We start from the raw sequence: 11,619 nt of genomic DNA, 5'->3' as shown, positions 1-11,619 counted from the left end.
AGAATTCCCTTTCTCGTGTAACCTTTGTTTCGGTTAAATTTTTTAAATTTGCCACTCCTTCACGTATATCCTGTTTCAAAAGTGTCACGGCAAATGTTTTATCACACATCTTATTCTTTTCCATTATTTCTATCACAAATTTTCTATCACACCGTCTCAAAAAATCTTTGTAGAAACCCGAAACGGGAACTATTAATTTTTGAAAATCGATATTGTAGTTGGATTCTGTTGAAATATAAAGACCAAAGTAGTCAGGTGGTATTTTACATGTATATTCTTTAGCTTCGCTCTGGATCATTTCATATATATCTGTTAAATTTTTACTTTCATCATTTAAATTCAAAGCACTTGTTTTTAAAATATTTACCGCTAAAAGTAATATGAACATGTGATCTATCCGGATAAATCTACTTATTCTTCTTAAGTTCTTGTAATGTTCTTTCATTGTGCATTTAAGATATGGTTTTAGTCTTAAAATTAAAATTAATTTTTGAAAATTCTCCATAAGTTAAATCGGACATTTCTTAATTATAGGAGAATTATTAAACGTTTATAGAATACTGAATTTGCTGAATCGGGCGTTGCGATTATAAATTTTCATATAATTTAACATACACGGCTTATAAGCAGAATTAAGGTTATTTTTAGTAAATCGAGACAATCATACAAAAAAAGTTCGAAAATCAAAGAAAAATTGAATATATGATGACATTAATCAATAGAATTATATATATTGAAAAATGTATCCAGATTATTGATCATTTTTTAAATTAATTGGTTAAAAGTATAGAGTTTAAAATATTTGCCGAGAAATTTACATATTTAGAATCAATTTTCTTTTTTTTAAATATCTGACAGCCGATAATTTTCTAATGATAGATTATAGTGTGTTTTTTAAGTTCGATTTAATTTATATAAAATACAACCAACAAAAAGTAAATTTTTTTTCAAAGAAGTAGTTAATTAAACAAAATCCCTCAGGTAAATCGATTATTTTTTCCGAACTCTTGCTTGCATTTGCATCGATTTATAGTTATTTGACTTTTTTAAATTAAAAGAACAAACCTATGCCGTTGAAGTAATTCAAGGTACTCCAACAAAATTTAAACGAACCATTGTGATTTTTAACTCATTTATTTGATATAGACTACCTTTTAAAAATATAGGTTATTTCTAAAGTAGGTGGTGGTAAATATTTTACATCTTTTAATAGAAGAAATAAAATATAAATTTTATACATTCCTGTATTTATTATTAATAAATTCTTTAATGGAGCCACCTAAAGCTTTCTTATTTTATATCGATAATTTCTTAGGTTTACGGAAAAAACCCATCCGAAAATTATTATAAGATATCTAAAGCTATAAAACAAGTATTTTTTGCTGATATTGCATTTTTATCATATAATTAATATAAAATCTATGTATTAATTAATTATTTATACACATTTGCATTGAATTTGCAATTAGATATCACCTTTTGGTGTATTTAATTTGCATCTTTATTTTCTATTATAAAATAGAAGACAAATTTTTTTTATTATGTTTAAACATGCCCAAAAAAAGACCTTGAGGATTTCTATGATAGAAATTAAATAGCAATTATAGTTATGAATTATACAATTCATTCATAGATCGACAGAATATTTAAATACATTTTATGTTATATTTTTATATCGTGATTTAAGTATTACTGTTTTTAACTGATTTATACAATAAAAAGAAAGTTTTCTTTTCTAATAATCCCTATATAGTTTTTTATATTTATTCGGGAAATTCGAATTCCACTATTTTAAATTGTATCGAGGCAGATTATTTATCTATTATTATAAATTGGTTATAGTATTTTCAATAACGACTTTTTTAAACATATCGAGGCCGAGTATGTTAAATTCAGACGCAAAAAACATATCTTTTTTAATAATTATCGATAAGAAAGTTATTCTTCGTTAAACAATTAAAAACAAGAGACTTTGAAATTTACTGCACGATATAACACAAAAATAATAAATCGGTATCCAATATATATATGAAACTACAATCCTAATTTTAGCGTAGTAAAGATACCCACAAATCAATTAGCTTTAAATTAAAATTTTTACAAAATATATAGTACGGCTTTTTAATTCAACTAATTAAAGAAAATAAATAATTTATCATTTGCATTAACCAATAATTAACAAGAATAAAATCTATTATATAATTGATTTTTATAGAGACAGAATCATGCCTAACTTTTTCTTACATTTAATAAAAAGAATACTATTTTTCCACGCGTTGTTAATAAAAAATAATTTAAAATCTTTTTTTGTCTGATATTCGATGAATGTAAAATATAATTTACAAGGATAAGCAAAAAAGCTATTCCATCTATCATAATATAAATTGTGTCACTTTTTATGACAAAAAAAGTACAAGCGGTGTTTTCCTGATTAGTTACACTTCAAAAAAATACCCTAGTGTAATAATAATATTTATATCAATTGTATTTTATGCATAATATTAAAAATATGCTGTTATATAACAATAATGATGGTTTATTTTTTTATAGTTCAAAAGGCTTTGATAGCGTAAAGAGCCCATAAATTTCGAGAATAAATCAATTAAAATCATAAAAACTTTTGTATATACTTCATTTTTAGTTTTCATTTGCCTAAAAATTTTCCTTATCATACAAGTTAATTAGCTATTTTTTCTCTTTAACGCACAAATCCTCTCAACATTATACCTTAAATCATCGTAAGAATATTATTATATTTATTTATGCTGTTTATTCCTTTATTCATGACTTCATTCAAATTTTATACCAAAAGGTTAAAGATGCCATTAAGCAGATACAAAGTAAATGTTATCGAGAAAATACTTGAATTAATAGATCTTGAAAAAAGATGAATATAGTGAGGTTTAAAAATAGTTCGATTATAAATTATTAAATCTGCTAATAAATAATTCAATTATTTAATTCAAAATAGAGAAATAGTAAACGAATTCAATAGCCCGTACATAAAATTTTTAAATTACAAAACGGTTTTTTCTTAAGCAAACCCTCAGTCAAGCATAAATCTTGTTTAATGATGGCGATGAATAACACTATGAAAATATTGATATTTAATATCACATCAAAAAATTGTATGTTTGCGATGATTTTCTACATTTTTTTCTATGAAGAATAATAGTTTTTAGGGAGCCTGACTTATTTTTAAGAAAAAAAAAGATTATTTGTAAAATTGAACTTAAACCATTTTTTTTGCAGAATTTAAAATATATAAAGCATAAATAATTCCTTCAACATCAATAAATAGGTGTTATTTTAAATTGGACATTAAATTTTATATTATGTTAGTTCTAAATCAAGGAAATTCGTTCTAAAATGAAGTAAAGAGGAATTTTTTGGAAAAACTACCCCTTTCTAATCTAATATCATTTTTAGTCATTTTCGCTGCTTATATAAATATTTTTTTTTGAGCTAGGAATTTAATATTTATGACACATAATTTGGCATATAAAAAAAGCTTGGGTTATATAGATACTAGCGGTGTTTATAAATATTTATACACTTGCACACATTTTACTTTTTTAAACCCGATAACTATTAAAGTTTTGATTATTTTTAATAAAATCGCGTCGAAATTTATTTTATTATTCTTTCTTTCATTTTAGTCAAATTAGTTCTCTAAATCATGCGAAGTTATTTTATGATATTCTTATATTTTAACAATGAATTTTTAAGTCGAAGTACAATAAACATGAAGCGTCCATAATTCTAAATCCCCTATAATTTCTATACAGTGTTTTTCGTATCTATTAAGAATCCAAGTAATTTTTTATAAATTGCAAAAATCAATTTTTTTCATATTTTCTATGCTATATCTATTATTAAAAAGAAAGCCTTGAATTATTACACCAGTCGTTCTGGATTATCTAAAATAGTATTCGCTAGTATATAATTTATGTGAAAAATATGAATAAATAAATAAAAGAGCATATAAAGTCAAGTTACTAGCAAAATATATTCTTTTACTTATTGCGTCAATTCTATATATGCATTTTACTATTCTAAAAATATCAAGAAACCCTAAAATTAAGCTTTAAATTTCTTTACAAATTTATTTTGATTGTTATTTCATATTTTTTTATTTTTCAATATAATAGGGTTTTTAATATGTTTTACTTTGATGAAGATATAGGATCTGTGGCTTCTTCAAGTTTATAGATCTAATTTTTTACATTATATACTTTTCGCTTTGCATATGCGCTTGTGTATAAAAAAACATATTTTCTATTATTTTTAAGGATAGTGACATTCCATCGCTTTCTTGATTATACATAATTTTGATAAAATTTAGATATTATTTTCTTGCCTAATATACCAACAGAAAAAATTAAATTTTAGTTATTTAACTTAAAGTGATCACAATTATACTATCCCTTAAAATTTATAGACTCTAACCTCATGATTGATCGTTCTCAATCATTTTATAATATATAAAAATAGCATAACTTCAAATAAACTATTTTTTGAATTAAAATAATGTATAGTTCCCATAGGAAATAAAAAGTGATTATAGTTACACTCATCATATTAAACACAAAGAATATATAAATTTAGAAAACAGCATAGTAACTGGATATAAAATTATACCACGTCAAATTATAAAAAATTAACCTATCATATTATAATTAAAAAACTATGAGTTGATTTATGCACAACTTTTAACTGATCATTCTCTACTAAATAAGATAAAACCTACGAAAAACATTTGATTGTGTTGCCTTAGTAAAGAAATCTTACTTCATTTATAAAATCAAATAGCAGTAGAATGGTTTTTCATATATTTAAACACTTTAATTCTGGAAATTACCAATATATCTTCGTATTGATTCTAGTACAAATATGAACAAATGATATATTCCCTAATATTCTAAAAAAAAAATTGTATTATAAAGTAAAGGTTGTTAATCTATTTATTAGAGCAAAAAAACACTTTATATTGAATATCATATCAATTACAAATTAGCTATAAAATAAGATACCTTAGGGTTGATAAATTATATCTTACTGCAAAATACTTTCCAAAATAACAAATTTTTTAAAAAATTTTAAATTCCCGAAAAAATATCAGATTATTTCTAAAAATAAAAGCAAAACGTAAATCTACCTTCATATGATATCTTCATTAGATTATAATATTTATTTTTATGAACAGGAAATGCAAGGTAGAACTAAATATTTAAGTGTTTTATTTAACAAGAAAATTTAAAATCCATAAATAGAGGTATAAAAATTATAATGTACATAAACCAAGGTATGATAGAAAACCATATTTGTATTCTATTCAATTACTGTCTAAAACACACATTAAGAGCAACCTGAATCGAAAAAAAATCTAATTAAGGGAGGATATAACCATAAATTATAGTCAAGAGGCTTTTTGGTATCAATCAAAATTCTCAAGCATGATGGATTTGTTTATTCAGTACAAAATAAAACAAACCCCCCTAAAAATTGAAATTTATTTTAGTAATTCTGAGAGAAAAACTAAAATAAGTCAAATTAATTATTGCAAAAATAATGCCCCATTATATATATTATTTTCTACTGTTTGTGTTGCCACAAAGTTTATCTATGGCCAATAAAGCTATAAAATACAGATGAGATGGATATAACTATTGGTGTAAAAATTATAACTTTGATAAATACTAAACATCTTTGCAAATAAGAAAAGATATTTTATGGGTAAATTCAAAATTTACAGTAGGAGATTTTTAAATTTCTGATTTATTATTCAAATAGCTATATGCGAAGTATTTTGTATAAACAAAAAACCGCTAGCTTGTAAATAAAATAATAATAGAAAATTATAGAAACAATATATTAAAATAGATGACTAGGTGGCATTATTCAAGATGATGAAAAGGTGCTTAAATGCAGGGTCAAGTTTAATTAAGATAGAATATGAAATAAAATCTGGCCTAGACATCAACTAATATAGGAACTAGCATATAACATAGAAAAATATTTGGTACACTTGTTCAGAAAAAAACCAGTGCAAATTAAATTAAAGATTTAAGAAGGTAGCCAGAGAGGGTTCAGTAATGTATATGATTGATTAAAAGACCATGATTATAATGCATTTAATGTTCATTAACATCATTAAATCCGACATAACTATAATTTTGTTGATCCAGATTCTTTAGTTCATGTTCAAAATGTTGAGTCTTACAAAAACAAGCTTAAGTACAGCATAAAAAAGAAAAAGATGTATGAAAAGAACTTACAGATGAATATTTAAAGGTATAAGTCTTTTTTGAATATAATAAAGGTGAAGTGCATAAATTCCATTTGTTTTAATTTTAATTCAAAAACAAACTCTTACAATTTAGTTCTAAATTATATAGATTTTTATGCCAAATTTAGATAGTTTCCCCGAAATTTTTATATTTTTTGATTCTAATTACAAAAACAATATTTTGATTTAAATAGATTTAATCGATGAGATATTTGTCTATTAATCCCGTTTTTAGAACATAAAATATGCCAGTAAACGGCTTTATCGGAAATATAGAGGACAGTAATAATAAAAAGACTATTCATTTGTTTTTTTTAATTAAAATAGCGGTTACCAAGTCTTATAAAATAATTTAACAAATAAATTCATGATAAGATTTTTCCGAATTAATTTTAAATCACAATCATTTGAGAATCGAAAAATATGCAAATTTTTTACATGATCGAAATAAATTTAATTTATATTGCACAAAAAAATTAGAATATTTCCCTTTTTTATACCCATATTTATTTAAGAAACCCTGGGCCTCAACAAAAATGACTTAAGTATAAAAAAACATGATAAATTGAACATTTGAAATAAGAAACAAAACAAAACAAAATAAATCTAATAATAAATAAATACATTCTAAAGGAATAGTTAATTTATAAAGAGCACAATTAATTTTTTGGTCTTTGTAATAGAGTTAAAAATCTTCAAATTTAGTTTTATATCTATAAAATACTTATTATATGCTTCGTGAAATATAATAAAATATACAGCATATTTAAATATATAAAAGGAACGCTAAATGTAAATATTTAATCTTATACACAATTTTTTTAAATCCTTATCCCGTATTGTTTATTTAAACGAATGTTCTGGCGATTTATATTTTAAATAAAACAAGTCGTGTTTTCTTGCATGCAAATCATTTGTCCACTATATTTTGATTTTTTTTAAACCTAACTTTTTTTATGTCTAATATTTCTCCTATAATATCGTTAATGCATAGTCACCAATTTATTTATATTAATTAGAGCCTATATGGGAATGTGATTTAGAAAAACTCATCGGATAATTTTTCTATGCATATTATAGTAATTGCACTGTATATTTACTTTGGTTTTGGCTGGGTTTAATTTAATGTGGAATTCAGCTTTTTATACAATAAAATAATTCTATGTATGAATCTTATTGCATTTAATCACATTAGTTCTACTTAGTATGATAAAGATGGCATTAGCTGTTTAAGAAATTAAAATATAAAACATAAAAATAATCAATTAAAATATATATATCATGATATTAAACTTATTATAACTGGTTTAAAAACATTTATGGTAAAGTTAATGCAACTAGCGTTGAACAAATGCTATTAAAAATAACTAAAAGTGCTATATATTTATTATGTTTTAGAGACTAATATATATTTTTTTTTGTAAACAGTTTTTCGTCTTCATTAATTATAAATTATAAGAAAATACACATCATAAAATTTTAGGGTAAGTTTGCGCATATTTTTGAACAATAAAACTCAAACAGCTAATATAAATTTCACATAAAATCTTCCCAAAATATTCTAATTTAAAGAAATTCATTTGATACTCTAAAATTGAGAAAAAAAAATAAAACAAAATGGTTATATTCTATTTTTTATTGAAATTATTAATTCTTGCATTTTAGATTTTGTAAATCCTTGGTAGTATTAACTTTGGATAATTATAAAATATATTAACGATCAATATATGAGTTTTAGCCATATCTAGAAAATAAGTTACAATATTATATATTCGTAGCACTTGATTTTCAGAATCGAAAAAATCTTAAAAAGGAGTTATTTTGAGCTGACTGACAAAGTTCAGGTATTTAATAAAATATTTATGAAGAATTATGACTATATTTTTATTACACTTTTTTATCAGAATAAACACTGCAAGTTTAATGAATGAAAACATAATAGACAATACCGATTCCCGATATTTGATGAATTTGCCAGTTCCGAATGATATTTTAGAATTCATATTAGATTTTAGTATTGAAACGTATTTAAAAAAACCAGAATGTAAACGTAAAAAAGAATCAACATCTGCTGTACCGAAAATTGGTAGTTACGAAGATGTTGATAACCAAATAAACAACATTTCCTTGATCGAAGAACGTGAAAATATAGTACTAGATACGAAAAAGAATGTAGACAAAGGTTTAATGGATTTTATAAAAAATACTACAGCACAAAATGAAAGATCCTCCGTATATAATCCAGGGAACATAAGCGATATCACAGTAAATTTTATGGGTATTTATGACACAAAAAAACAAACTAGTTGTGATATTAATATTATTGAATCGGTTGAAACTTGCTCCATCAGCCCCTCTGATCAAGAACCCAGTTTATTTGAAGTATTGCAAGATTATACAGACTTTATGGATAAAATTGAAGAATTTGATAAAAGACAGGTCAAAGATAAGATACATAAACTGGGTAAAATTTTTAATGGTGAGCCATTTGATTTGCAAAATAAAATTGAGGGTTACGTAAAAAGACGAATAAAAAATAGGGCTAAAAAAATATATTCTTTCAAGAAGATGATAGAAGAGTCGAAAATTCCTGAGAGATTAAAAGTATCCAAAAATCTAAATGTATTTTTATATTCAAAAAAAGAAAATTTTGATAGGATTGCACCTGGCTGTTCGCAATGCAATATATTTGAGCATATAAAGGCTAAAATAATATCCGATAAAAAATGTAAACATCGTTCCAGGGCAAAAATAGATACAAATAAAATCAAAAATGTACAAAAGACGTCAAGACGGGGGGCAATTCATTCTAGAAACACATACGAGAGCCGAAACAACGAAAATGTGGCACAAAAAAAAGTTAAATTTATATCGAATCATAAAATTAAAATAGTCGGCTATATAACATTTGAATATAATGAATATATAACAGTGGATTGTTTACTTGATATAATAGATATAGAAGCATACCAATTTTATTTACTAGCACCAGACCATATAATGGTTAAATGTAAAAATGTATTAGTAATCAATCTATATCATAGTTTGTACAAATTTGTCAAAATAAATCGCATAAATCCCAAAAAATTTGTTAAAAAATTCATATTAAAGCTTTCAAATACGGTAAAGAAATTAAAATATAAAATTAGAGAATTTATAAAAAAAAGAAAGAATATTGTGTGGGATTTGTATATTCAATGTAATGAAGATTACAAGAACAAAGTTTTGATTCATCTAGATAAGATAAAAAATAGCCCGTATCTCTTGAAATTGATGCCTGAATTCTTACTGTTTGACAGACATAAATTAGAAAATTATTTTATGGTTCCAAATAATATACAGTACATCTCATTAGAAAATTTAATTCTTACAGAGTTTTGGATGTCTATAACCAAGATAATAAATATAAATTATGTTGATATAAAGTTAAAACTATTGAAAGAATCACAGATTCGACTTTTTCATGAAAATAAATGGTTTTTTAGGAATATAATTCTAAACTCTACGAAGATACTATGGGAGACTAATTTACATAGCGTTTATGAAAAATTAAATAATGATGAATATTCTTACAATACAGCTCAAATGGAGTGCGTACATAATAAACTAGTAAAATTCAATTCCAAAAACATTAGAAATGAGGTTTATTTTATGCATTCACAATTTCTAAAGATTTTTTGTATGAATAAAATCACTAATATTCTTGCTGTTTCAGAAAACGTGAAACAAATAGATACTTTAAAATTTGATGAAAAAAGTGATTGTGATAATTGTGGCCAATATGCAGACATCTAAATCATAATTATACGGCTAAAATTTTTGATAAATAAAAAAATATCGAAATTGTATGTAAAATATTGGCAATCAAATTAAAAATATTATATAATAGGCTGTTTTTATTAATGAATTCACCCGTTTATATGTATACTATAAATAACTTACGTATAAAACTAACTGAAATCGTAGATCAAAATCAAATGCAATAAATTTTGATAGGGTAGTTTTAAGATATAATATTATGCTTGAACGTGGATTTTTGATGCATTCAATAATATATAGGATTTTAAATTACGTTTAAAATAGTATTTTGAAATCAATCCGTTTAGTTTTAATAAATTAAACAACAGATGTATGATATTCCAGTAAGCTGTTTTTTCTAATATAAAAAGGAATCAAAGTTTTTAGAAAGCAGCAATAAATAATTATGTTTTAGAAAGATTTTGTCCGTAATAAATTTAAAATGATATAATTACATATGGTAAAAGCTTCAATGGTTTTTTTTGCAATGGAAGATTAGACACTGAATGTAACAATCATGTATAAAGAATTTTAAAACATTTGATGTGAACTTTTTTTGACAACATAACCGATAATTACACTAGCCGTTAAATAAAACTCAGCATATATTGCCTCTAACTGCCTTTATTATGATGTGTATGTTTACAAAAAAAAATACAAATTCCGATGATTCCATAATTTTTATTAAAAGAAAAAAATATTATGTTATATGTTTATTTTGTGCCTAAATTATTAAATCATCAAATTCTAATTATTTTTGATGTTATTTTATATTTTATCTACAGATATCTAAAATAGCATTACCCCATGTACCGATCTTATCTATACCACAGCTATCTCTTCTTATCTTGCATTTTCTTCCATCTATCCGTTCTTATCGCGACTTATTGGTTGTTGGGCAAACTTAGCCGTATAGTACATAAGTATGATACAATCTATTAGAAATACGATTTTTTCTGAATCCTTCTTAGTATATCGTGTTACCGCCCCATCATTAAATCACTAAATTCTGAACACTAATCGGCTCGAGAATAATTTAATGATTGAAAAGAAATTTAAGTCCTTAAAGAAAATTAATGCATTTATAAACTTAAAAAATACAAAATTAATATTGTAATATCTTGTACACAATTTTTTCATATAATTTAAAGGGTATATGAAATATAGATGTTCAAAGATAAAATTATGTTAAAAAAATGCAATTTTTGAATTATGGATTAAGTTAATTTCCATCAATTCTATCTATTTAGACGTAGTCAGCCCATCGGAAATATTGCACAACTCCTTGATACATCCTTTGATACCTTCCCCTGATCTATATTCATCAACTGCTCTTACTTTCTCAAATGAAATGAGTTAAGTGTCTTGAAAAACTATGGTAAATATGCAATTATATTACTTATTTATTGCGTCGTAAAAAGAATAATACAACTTTAATTTCGGATATCAATTTTGAAGAAAAATACGTTTCAAAATTATTCAGCTACAAAATAATCAGATGTTTTTACTGGTTTCATTATGTTGTATTTTAC

The sequence above is a fragment of the Rhyacophila brunnea genome, unplaced genomic scaffold (genome assembly GCF_057557595.1).
Source record: "Rhyacophila brunnea isolate RB1 unplaced genomic scaffold, BYU_Rbru_1.0 scaffold_67, whole genome shotgun sequence".
Classification (NCBI taxonomy): Eukaryota; Metazoa; Arthropoda; class Insecta; order Trichoptera; family Rhyacophilidae; genus Rhyacophila; species Rhyacophila brunnea.
The sequence above is the reverse complement of the archived record's forward strand: the minus strand, read 5'-3'. Positions refer to the sequence as shown.